The following is a 12771-nucleotide window of genomic DNA, read 5'->3' as shown; positions in this document are numbered from 1 at the left end:
AAGGATCTTGTGTTACCTACAGGGGGCGTCAGTGGGTTCAGAAAGGCTGCAGTTTTGCTCCATGGCCACATGGGGGAGTCAGCCTATAGAGACACCACACCAGTGAGACAACGCACTCAAGTGAAGGCTATGACATCAGCTGCAGGAACTGGTAAGACTGTTTCAGTTTATGATGCTGAACCCAGTGAAGTGGGAGTATGTCCAGTGGGGAGATCCGCAGTACAAATGGACATAGACTTTCTGCATTGTGCTACCCAGAGCAGTGGGGAGGCGCAGCGTAAAGCCCAACTAGACGCAGGGCTAAAGACTGAAAAGGACATGGGGACTCTGCATATGCCTGCTATGATCCAGCAGATGGCTGGGAAAATTGAGCTAGGGGTGACCAAAACAGTGCTGGTACCATGTTCCCTAGTGACAGCTGCTGCAGGGTTGCCCAGGGAAACTTCCAAGGAGCTTGCAGTGTTGGAGCAGAGAGTTTCCCAGGTCAGCTATGGAGCTGCCCAAATAGGCAAAAGTGCCCCTTTACAGAGAGCGGGTGCTGTGAAGAGTTGCTCAGAGGTTATGGTGGCTCATAGACAACCCACAAAAGCAGTAGCTATGTCAACACATAATGAGAATATTGATGGTCATGCTGACAATAGTGTTGGCCAATGTGATGTGATTGGTGATTATAATGCTGAAAAATGTGTTTCCTGTAATGTTACGACTGAGCCACACAGTGAGAGAGTGTGGGCGCAGCCCCACAACCCTACGTGTAGCCCAGTAGGCAAGGGGTTAATTCAGCCTGCAAAAGTTGAGGGTACAAAGCTGAATGTGTCTGTAGTGCCACCAGAAAAAGGTGTTCAAAATGGTGTGCTGCACCAAGCTTTAGGTGAAGCATCACCCCAATGCAACGTTGATAAAAGTGTGGTGTTACAAAATGATGTATATAGAAGTGAGGAATGTGCAGTTAAAGCTAATGAATCCCAGGTTTCTGTGCGGCTTTCTACAGCAGGTGATGCAACGCTGTGGAACACCCATGGTGGAACCACAATGGACTGGGACAGCTGGGCCAAACAATTGCTAGCCATGCTGGGTAAGGCTAACTCAAGTAACAAGGGTGTGGACACAATGCTATGCCAGACAGGGGGATCGCAGAGCCGCTGGTGGTTGAGGGCGTCCTGGTCCCTGCAAAGGTTGCTGCCCTCCCCTCTGAAGAAACAGTTCAGGGCACTGGCATCGCAGATGTGTTGTCCACAGCTCCACAGCTAAATGATATTGAGTATCAAAGTGATAGTGTGACTTGTAATGACCTGCAGAGGCTCACCAACACTGGTGCAGAATGGATAAGTGTGAGACATGTGTCTGACAGCTCTCCAGGGGAACAACAGGCCGTGATGATGAGTACCTCCAAGGAGGATGAGGTCTCTTCAAATGTCTCACCCTCTCAACCTGCAGTCGCTGAGCCCCTCCATGTCTTGGACAGGGTAGAAGACCCTAGAAAGTTCTGGTGTTTAGACATGGGATGTTTAGAGATGACCGAAACCTTACTGGAAATGCTAGAGTTGGTAAAAATGAACTCGCTGTATACTTGGGTATCTCCACCGCAGTTGGACCAGGTGGTGCTGCGTAGCACCAATGGGTGGAGCCAGGTGGTACAGGCAGTGCTGGGAAACCATGACCAACAGTGGAATTGGTGGGACCAATGGTTAACCATTTGGCACAGGATCTCCAGATTCTCTGTGAGCGTACTTCTAGTTATTGATTGGTATGGAAGGCACGCGAGAGAACTGCTTGAGATATCAGAGGTCTCTCCGTCTGGGGCGGTGACTAGAAAAATCTCTGCTGGTGTGGTCCGAGGTGCGGCGGAGCAGTGGTCAGTAGAGGGCGCAGATACTGCCTTACCCGCTAGGCCTCATGAGAAGGAAGGGCCCAGAATGGACTCAGCAGTAGCAGAGATGCTTTCTGTCACTGGCCCAGGGGTACAAGTTAAGGTGCCCGGAGACACTTTGGGAGAAAGTGTTAATGTTGGTTGCCGTAACAATGTAATGTGTACACCTGGAAAAAATGGTTTATGCTTGGGTCAGGGTAGTTTGTTAGAACAGGTACCCATGGAGTGTTTGACAATGGGTGAGGTGGAGCTGTGCTATGGTCCCGTCGGACGTAGTCCCTCCTCAGGTCTTCTTCTAACAAACACTGAATTGGAAAGCACTGATGATATGGAAAGCTGTGATCTGTTAAGAGTTCGTTCTGTAAACAATGATTTGGTTGCAGTGGGTACCAAGAAAAACTGTTTTGAACCTGAAATACCGATGGTAAAGGGTAAAATGGGTATTTGTAAGTTGAAAGGAGGGCTCAAGGAAGGCAGAGTTCCCCCAAGAAAAGTGAATAAGCCCAGGGACCCCAAAAGAAGAGGAAGGCTGAGTATAGGACAATATAGGAACCTGTTAAGATCCAGGGGGGAATGTTCCTGGAAGCGCACCCGGAAAAAGGGTTGGGCCTACGTGGCTGACAGCCAGCACAGAGGTGTCCCAACCATCATGATGGGTGCTGGTGTTCCTCCCTCCGGATCGAAACAAAGGGGGGGGATATGTGACAGAGCGAGGCTCTGTCCCTATGAAATTAGAGGTAAAGGAGACACAGAGTTTGCATATCTGCGGACTGCAGGACTACAGAGTGTAGAGTTTAAATGGAGAAAACTGCTCTGTCAGTTTTCTCCAGGTTTTGCTAGCTCCAGATGGGATTCTGTAGTTTGGAGATCCCTGAGAGTTATGGGTGGGACGGGATCTCCAACCCTGTGTCCGGGTCTTGAGGCTAGCGAGCAGGGTGTGTGCCCAGCTGCACACAGCCCATATAACGAGGGGATTTGTGTAGGATGGTGGTGTGTGAGCAGCTTGCTGCTTGAAGCTGTGCATGTCCAAAGCTGTGTGAAGGACTTGAAGCTGTGTGCGTCCAAGGAGCCGTGTGCTGTGTGTCGAAGGGTTGGAAGCTGTGTGCGTCCAAGCAGTTTGTTGGACGGGCCAAGTACCTATAGCAGCAGTACTGCTGAAGAGTAGCCAGGTGGGCTAGCATTTTCGTTCTGATTTTGCTGTATTTAATTTAAGCTTGGACCCCTGCGTGGGATTACTGGATGGACTAATATTTTGTTTTCTTCTAATAAACGTGGGCTACCAGGCCCTTAACCATACACGCCTGACTGATGTGGACTAAAAAATGCATCTACCAATTGAGCTAATCACCCCAATGTCACACAGGGGAATGCCAAAGTACATATAGGAGCTTAGGTAATAGGATCATTTTAGTAATATTGACCCGTCCCATGACCCCGATGGGGAGACGGGACCATGCCTTAGTCTTCTCCCTCACATACAGAAGCAATGGTTCAAGATTGCAATGGACATAGTCCCGGGGCTCTCTCGTAACCTGCACCCCCAGATACTGGATGGAAGATACCCTGGAGAGTGGGAGAGAAGCGGCACTCCGGTCCGGGGGGAACAAGTCGAGAGGCAAAACCTGCGACTTGGTCCAATTAATATGCAGTCCGGAATGACCACCAAACTCCTCTATAACCTCTAGGGCAACTCTCAACGACTGGCCCGAGTCTTCTAAATACAGTAAAGTATCATCTGCGTACATACTTACTGACTCCACCGGAGAGCCACGTCAGAGGCCTACTACATCCGGGTGCGCCCGAAGTGCAGCAGCCAACGGTTCTGCCGCCAAAGCATACAGCATAGGAGAGAGCGGACAACCCTGACGTGTGCCACGGCCTAACTGAAAGGGGTCCGACACCCATCCATTGACCGCTACCCTAGCCATTGGGCGATAATATAGGAGAGTAATCCATTTAATAAAATTAGGGCCAAACCCAAATTTACCCAAGCATTCCCAGAGATAATTCCACTCAATGGAATCAAACGCCTTAGAGGCATCTAGTGACACTACCACCCTCGACCCCATTCTGTCATGCCCAGCCTGGATATTCATATATAACCGACGGATATTTATGGCCGTGTTCTTCCCGGGCATAAATCCCGTTTGATCAGGGTGAATAAGTGATAGGATGATGTCACTCAAGTGGGTGGCAAGTACTTTAGCCAATATTTTAATATCTGCCTGGAGCAGCGAGATGGGACGGTAGGAATCTGGGGAGTGGGGATCTTTTCCTGGCTTGGGTATCACTATAATAACAGCCTGCCTTAGAGTATCAGGTAGGGACTCGGATTCAAATATGTGCATATATAGTCTCAGTAGTTCTGGCACTAGTATCTCAGAGTAGTGGGCATAGAAATCCAGGGGAATACCATCCAGTCCAGGGGCCTTAGCCGCTGCAAGGGATGCTATCGCTAGACTAATCTCATCCGCCGATAGCGGAGCCTCAAGAGTCCTAACCTGTGCTTCGGACAGGTGGGGAAGAGAGACACCCGGAGGTATGCCCCTGTCTCAGTTCTCGGCGTACGTACTTGCGACTTATAAAGGGTAGCATAATAAGCACGAAACATATTGGCCACTGTTGGCGGATCAGTCACTTCCGCACCCCCACTGTCAGTCAACGAAACCACCACCGGGGGTTTGGAGTCCCGATGCGCCAAGTAGGCCAACAACTTTCCCACTCTCTCCCCCTGCTCGAACACCCATTGTTTAATACAAAACAGCTTTTGTTTTGCCTGTTCAATGTGGAGGTGATCAACTATCCTTGTGTGGTGTCTTAGCATCTGGGCCTTAGCAGGTGTGGGGTCAGTGGTGAAGTCAGTGGTCACGGAGTCCAGCTCCCTCAGGGCATTGGACATCAGAGTCTTGGATGTACGCTTCAACCGGTTAATCCGGTGTGTTAAAGTGGATCGTACATACAGTTTGAAAGCCTTCCAGGTGCAATCAGCCGAAGCCGTGTTCCGATTAGTATAAAAAAAAAAAAAATTGCCATTCGCCCCCTAAATCTTCACTTTCACTCAAGGCGGTTAACCAGAAAGGGTGAAGCCGCCATGGTTTTGGTCCAGTGGGCCGGGTCTGTGAGAACGTTGCCCAGCAAGGGGCGTGGTCCGACAGTGATCTGGCATAATAGCCCGTGTCAACTAGCCTGGGTAGTAACTGACTGGATACAGCAATGTAATCAATGCATGACATGGTGGAATGAGTTGCGGAGAAACAGGAGTAAATACGTTTAGTCGGATATTTAAATCGCCACAGATCAGTAAGGGAGAATTCCTGAAACGTGCGGCCTAGGCCAGTGTGCCCCTGCTGAGGTCCCCCTCGACTAGAGCTCATTTTATCTACCCCTGGGTTCAAAACCATATTAAAATCCCCCATACAAATTGCTGGGACATTGGGATGCTGAGCCATAAAAAAGAGTCCCTCTGTAATTAGTCTATGATCATAGGGCGGGGGTATATAATAGGCGAGAATAATGTATTGTTCGCCGTGTAAAAAGCAATGTATAAATATATATCTGCCCTGCGGGTCTGTCTGCAATGAAACTAAAGCAAACTGTGCCGTCTTAGTTACCAATATAGACAGCCCGCGGGAATATGACGTATGGATGGCGTGGTAGGCCCAGCCAATCCATGGGCGACGCAAAGCTATTTGCATTCTCCCAGTGACATGCGTCTCCACCAGAACTGTGATATCTGCTCTATAGGTTTTAAGACATTCAAACACTGCCGCCCGCTTAATTTTATCCCGAATCCCTCGGACATTCCACGTCAGTAACTTAAGGGTACCCATGGTATGGTCTCAACCACTATCACAAGGAGGAAAATAGTATTCATACCACCGGGCAGGACTACACCCATCCCCATAATTATCAGTATAGATACAAAAAAGAGACATTTGTCTGTACCATGACCAATTAAAGCTTGTGCCACAAACTAAGCATATAACATAAAAACCTGTAACATAACATTTACATCCCATCCCCACCCTCCCTGCTCTCAGCCACCCCAACTTGGCTGGAGCTCTCTTCCCAGAACAAACCATTAAACACTTGGCAATGTCAGTAACAATAAGCCACGGGGGGTGGACTCTGCCAGGTATGTGCCCAGCGACAAAGCCAAGGTCTTCCTCGTCATAACCCGGCATATAGGCCGGAGCCGGACCATGCGTCGATTCTCCACTCCTCCCCCAGTGGTGTGGTGCCCAGCTCAGCAGCGGGACGTATAAGTCTAACAAAGGGCATGTAGCAGGAGAAAGTCAAAGTGCTGCAGTCCTATGCAGCTAGTCCAGGTGTCCTGTGACCCCGCCATCCACTCAGGGAAAGGGCCCAAAGAATTCCGCTAAGCGGGCCCCCCAAACTTTCAGGGGGGTAGTGTGTAGTGAAACGGGGGTAGGCCCGCAGAGCGTGGGCACAGGCAGCATCAAATTTTCAGACCGCAAGGGTGACAGCCAGCTAGGGTAGAAGGGGGGAACATGGGTATCATCTCAAGAACTGTGTTCAGTGAGCCACACATAGGCAGACCGGCAGCGATCTGCTTGCACACAGAAAGAGGGGGGTCAGATAGAGTACTCACAATTCCTGTGTCGAATTTAGTCCCGAGGTGGCCGATTTCGAGCCGCGTCTCTCTGATCCAACCAGGACACCGCCATTTCAGGATCTTCAAAAAAGTAGGCCCTATCTTCCCCCACAATGCGGAGTCTGGCCGGGTACAGCATGGCATACTTGATGTGGTGTGCCCTGAGGCGCCTTTTGATTTCCACAAATCGGGAGCGACGTTTTTGAACTTCAGCGGAGAAGTTGGGAAACACCGATATATGCCCGTTCTGGAACGGGATGTTGCCTCTGTCTCGGGTAAGGCGGAGGATAGCAGCTTGGCAATGCGCGTACGGGGGGGTGCTCCCTCCGGTGGTGGGCGGGCAGGCATTCTGTGAGCCCGTTCAATTACAAAGGAGGTAGAAAAAGCCTCCCTACCATAAGCCTTAATCAGGAGAGATTCCAGAAATGTCGCCGGGTCAGCCCCCTCAGAGCCCTCAGGGAGACCAATGAACCAGAGGTTAGATCTTCGGGCCCTGTTCTCGAGGTCATCCTGTTTCTGGGCTAGCTGCTGGAGCTGTCTTTGCACATCCTTCTGGGCATGCTGTAGTGGGAACAAGACATCCTCGGCCTGGCTGATCCGGGTTTCAGTCTCCTTCCCTCTGTCTCGCAGTTTAGCCATGTCCTGTCGGATAAGCGATACATCTACCTTAACCTCCTCAAGCTTAGATGTCAGCGTGGCCTGGCAGCTAGAAATCGCCTCGAGTACCTTCGCCGTGTCCGAGGCAGCAGGTTCTGCAGACTGAGAGGACTGTCCGCCATGTTGACCCTCATGGTCCCGCTGGAATTTCTCAAGTGAAGCCGCCGCTGCAGATTGTTTCTTCGTCGTAGACATGATCCCAAGTTACACAGGGGATTAGCGGGTATAACACCGGTAAAGTCACGGGTAAAATAGTTAGTGGGCACCCAGGATCACTGCAGGAGATCGCAGTAGGAGCGGAGCTCAGGTCACAAGCGTCCTACTCCATCGCTGTCCAGGCCACGCCCCCGTAGCTGTTGACTTTTAATATAAATACACTTACCGGTAGAGGGATCAAACGACAATTAAGGGAAATCAGCAGTGAAGCCGGGAAATCAGCAGTGAAGCCAGGAAATCAGCAGTGTACTGCCAAGCAAGTCTTCAGGAGGGAACCACTGGTCCAAGCTAGGAAGGCTGGTGAGTGACATACACAGTCAGGAGGACTGGCGAGGCACGCCTAAGAGGACTGGGAGTGTGCAGTCTGGAGTGGGTGCAGAGCTAGCAGTAAGGACTGTGATGTTAAGGGCAGTGAAGTTGGGCAGCTGCAGCAAGGAGGGCTGGCAGGGCCTGAAGAGGACTGACTGGGAGCAGTATTCCATCCATTAGGACTAGTGATGGACAAACTTCCGACGGGACGTTTCGCGAACGTGATACATTCTTTTTTATCTGTGAAATTTTGTCAATTCAGGAGCGCATGAAGGCCATGGAGGAGAGGCAAGGTCAGGCCAGGCTATGAAGGGGGTGCAGGAGATGATCAGTGCCACAGTCAGGGCAGCGCAGTCCTGTGCCAGTGTCCCAGTGTGCCAACCTGTGCTTGAGCCCCTGACCCCTCCTTCTGCCCGGCCCTTACCCCCACCTATGCCCCACCTATGCAGGGCTCCACTGCGGTGGTCCGGAGGTGCCAGTCCAGTGCTGATCCTCAGCCATGGTGCTGCACTGACACCAGCACTGAGATAGAACACTGACACCAGCACCGCGATAGAGACTGAGCACTGACACCAGCACCAAGATAGAGAGCACTGACGCCAGCACCGAGATAGAGAGCACTGACACCAGCACCATTATAGAGAGCACTGACACCAGCACAGAGATAGAGAGCACTGACAGCAGCACCGAGATATAGAACACTGACACCAGCACCGTGATAGAGAGCACTGACACCAGCACCGAGATAGAGAGCACTGACACCAGCACTGTGATAAAGAGCACTGACACCAGCACCGTGATAGAGAGCACTGACACCAGCACCGTGATAGAGAGCACTGACACCAGCACCGTGATAGAGAGCACTGACACCAGCACCGTGATAGAGAGCACTGACACCAGCACCGTGATAGAGAGCACTGACACCAGCACTGTAATAGAGAGCACTGGCACCACACCAGCACCGAGATAGAGAGCACTGACACCAGCACCGTGATAGAGAGCACTGACACCAGCACCGAGATAGAGAGCACTGACACCAGCACCGTGATAAAGAGCACTGACACCAGCACCGAGATAGAGAGCACTGACACCAGCACCGAGATAGAGAGCACTGACACCAGCACCGTGATAGAGAGCACTGACACCTGCACTGTGATAGAGAGCACTGGCACCACACCAGCACCGAGATAGAGAGCACTGACACCAGCACCGTGATAGAGAGCACTGACACCAGCACCGAGATAGAGAGCACTGACACCAGCACCGAGATAGAGAGCACTGACACCAGCACCGAGATAGAGAGCACTGACACCAGCACCGTGATAGAGAGCACTGACATCAGCACCGAGATAGAGAGCACTGACACCACACCAGCACCGAGATAGAGAGCACTGACACCAGCACCGTGATAGAGAGCACTGACACCAGCACCGTGATAGAGAGCACTGACACCAGCACCGTGATAGAGAGCACTGACACCAGCACCGAGATGGAGAGCACTGACACCACACCAGCACCGAGATAGAGAGCACTGACACCAGCACCTTCTGCAATTTGTATTGTGTGTGGTACCTCTGCACTAGACCCTATAGGTATAATATGAAGGGAAGATGGGCTACTGCTGCACACACTGATAAAGGGGAAAAACTCTGACCCCAATAAAAACAAATAAAAAAGTAGTAGTGCTGCGCTGTATAGGGAAAGGGGAAAGGGACAAGGGGAACAAGGGAAGGAGGGGGAGTGGATGGTCGGGGGTGGGTGAAAAATAAAATATATATATATATATTACACCATATAAATAGTTAATCGTGAGCACGTTGTATATTCCCTATGGTAAATGAATGGTATTGAAATCAAACAGCAATTGATGAATAAAAAAAGTGAATCAAAGTGTCATAGGGATATAAAATACACTAACAAGTGCTAAAAGTTAAAGTGCAAAAAACTTCAAATAAAACTCAAGGTGACTAGTGCACACTCCAATAAAGTGACTAGTGCACACACAAATAAAATGATCAAACTAAAATAATCACACTCAGAAATAAATCCGTAAAGCGATCCATATAAATAAAGTGATAAGTGCCAATAAGTGCAAGTAATTAGTCGCATGGATGAAAACACTGGAAGTAAAAGCAGTGCAGCTATTGCTGTCGTGTTGTTCAGACAACAGATAAAGCCATATTTTGTGCTGTGCAAATCATGCAAACAATTCAGTGGCACACTCCTCCTTTCCCCTTCGTGGGATAAATGGGTGGATGTCCCCTTACCTTACCACTGTAAGGTTACAGCGTATGACAACATATGATGGTCACTATGGCGCTTCCCTTCTCTTATATCGGATGATATGGTGGCAGATGAACCTCATAAAATGTAAGAAACGTTGCCAGATAGTGTAGTATTTTCATCAATAATTTTTTTATTTAATAAAGTGATCTAGCTACTCACATTTTGGAAGTTAAAAACAGGCATAGAATGTAAATAAAACGATGGACGGCGGATCTGGGCGTCACTTCCGGTGTCTCTCTCTCTCTTTCCGCACGTGTTCGTCACTGTCACGTGACTTGTCACATGACAGTGACGAACACGTGCGGAAAGAAACGATTGATGAAAATATTACACTATCTGGCAACGTTTCTTACATTTTATGAGGTTCATCTGCCACCATATCATCCGATATAAGAGAAGGGAAGCTCCATAGTGACCATCATATGTTGTCATACGCTGTAACCTTATAGTGGTAAGGTAAGGGGACATCCACCCATTTATTCCACGAAGGGGAAAGGAGGAGTGTGCCACTGAATTGTTTGCATGATTTGCACAGCACAAAATATGGCTTTATCTATTGTCTGAACAACACGACAGCAATAGCTGCACTGCTTTTACTTCCAGTGTTTTCATCCATGTGACTAATTACTTGGACTTATTGGCACTTACCACTTTATTTATACGGATTGCTTTACGGATTTATTTCTGAGTGTGATTATTTTAGTTTGATCATTTTATTTGTGTGTGCACTAGTCACTTTATTGGAGTGTGCACTAGTCACCTTGAGTTTTATTTGAAGTTTTTTGCACTTTAACTTTTAGCACTTGTTAGGCCGCGTACACACGCGGGGACTGTTCGGCCAACTTTGTCCGCTGAACAGTGTTTCGGCGGACAGTCCGCCCGTGTGTGGGCTTTCAGCGGACAGTTTCAGCGAACAGTCCGCTGAACAAGGTTTTTCGGAAATTCCGAAAAACTGTCCGCTGAAACTTTGTTTCAGCGAACAGTCCCCTCGTGTGTAGGCTTGTTCGTCAAACTAAGTTCCGCGCATGTTCAGAAAGGATTTACACGCCGAAAGTTATAATGCAGTGTATAGGACGTCGTATTTTTTGTCCCGTCGTACGTGCCGTTCACGTCATCGCGCACGGTTTCAGCAAACTGTTCGTTCGTCGTGTGTGGCCATGTCCGTCCATGCTAATTTTGAGCGGACTGTTTGCTGAAACTGTTTGACGGACAAAGTTGGGCGAACAGTCCCCGCGTGTGTACGCGGCCTTAGTGTATTTTATATCCCTATGACACTTTGATTCACTTTTTTTATTCATAAATTGCTGTTTGATTTCAATACCATTCATTTACCATAGGGAATATACAACGTGTTCACGATTAACTATTTATATGGTGTAATATATATATATATTTTTTATTTTTCACCCACCCCCGACCATCCACTCCCCCTCCCTCCCTTGTTCCCCTTGTCCCTTTCCCCTTTCCCTATACAGCGCAGCACTACTACCTTCTGCAATTTGCCACTTTGGCTCAAGCCCATTGCTCCTGCCCTACCCCTACCACCCCTGCGGAAGGGCCTGCCTCTTCCTCTGCCTGTTATTTTTTAAATGACCCTGTGACAAAAGTCTCTAGAGAAGTGCAGTATATATGGAAGAAGGTATATAACACCCCGCTTCAATCTGTCATTTTGGGGGGCCACTGGTCTATCATACCAGTTATAATACTTTTTTCTAATTGCGTTTGTCACTCTTTGTAGTATCGCTGCAGAACCGCTCAGCAGTCACAATGGCACAGTGGAAATGCACTATACTATGCTTTCTATATTTGAAAGTATTTTATATGTGTATTACACCCCTATATACTGCACACCAAATAGTACACCTATACCAGTCCTTAAAAGGACCTTTGTGGACCTAATAGTAGCTAGCTAGTAGCTAGTGAATTGCAGACTGTTCCTGCTCCAAATACCAAACTGTCCCTACACTGAGAAACAACAGCTGCAGAATCAGTCAGCAGCACTGCAGTGCACTATAATATGCTTTCTATATTTCAAAGAAAGTATATTATAAGTGTATTACAACCCTACATACTGTACACCTATACCAGTCCTTAAAAGGACTTTTGTGGACCTAATAGTAATAGCTAGTGATTACAGACTGACTGTCCCTGCTCCACACAGCGTCCCTTCCCTACACTGACAAAAGACAGACTGTAAAATGGCCGCCAGATCAGGTGGACTGTTCATTGTCTTGTAGCGTCTGGGATGTGAATGCCAGGCTGGGTTTGGGCGACAGGTGGGCCGCATCTCTTAGCAGCCCCTACAGGGGTACTACTGCAAAGGCTATCACCCTGTGGATCCAAAAAAAACAGACCCATAGAGTTCTTTCCTGTGCATTTTCGATTTCATGGGGCCTCTCCCTCCATTAAATTGTATAAGAAGAGTGTTACTCCACACCTATTAAACCAGGCATGTCCAAAGTCCGGCCCGCGGGCCAATCGCGGCCCGCATTCCAGTTTCGGACGGCCCGTCTGGTCATGTTCCCATATATATCTTTTGTGGCCCCCAACGAATCCCCGATCGCCGGGGGCCACAAAAGATAGATGTGCTGGCTGCCATGGAGGGGGCGGGACGAGTGCCTTGGATACAGGACAGCGTCCTGTGTAAAAGGAAGTCCCGTCCTGCGCTGCTATTGGACAACTGTTTTGTCCATCACAGGAGGCGGGACTTTCTATTAAAGAGGCCGTCGATAGAAACAGGAGTTTCTCCTGTATGTCTGTCGGCGCTCATCCCGCCCCCCTCCCTGTCTCCTCCAAGGCTGCAGAGAACATGAATCAG

The sequence above is a fragment of the Lithobates pipiens genome, unplaced genomic scaffold (assembly GCF_037356315.1).
Source record: "Lithobates pipiens isolate NorthernLeopardFrog02 unplaced genomic scaffold, aLitPip1_a1.2 Scaffold_18, whole genome shotgun sequence".
In the NCBI taxonomy this organism is placed as follows: Eukaryota; Metazoa; Chordata; class Amphibia; order Anura; family Ranidae; genus Lithobates; species Lithobates pipiens.
The sequence above is the reverse complement of the archived record's forward strand: the minus strand, read 5'-3'. Positions refer to the sequence as shown.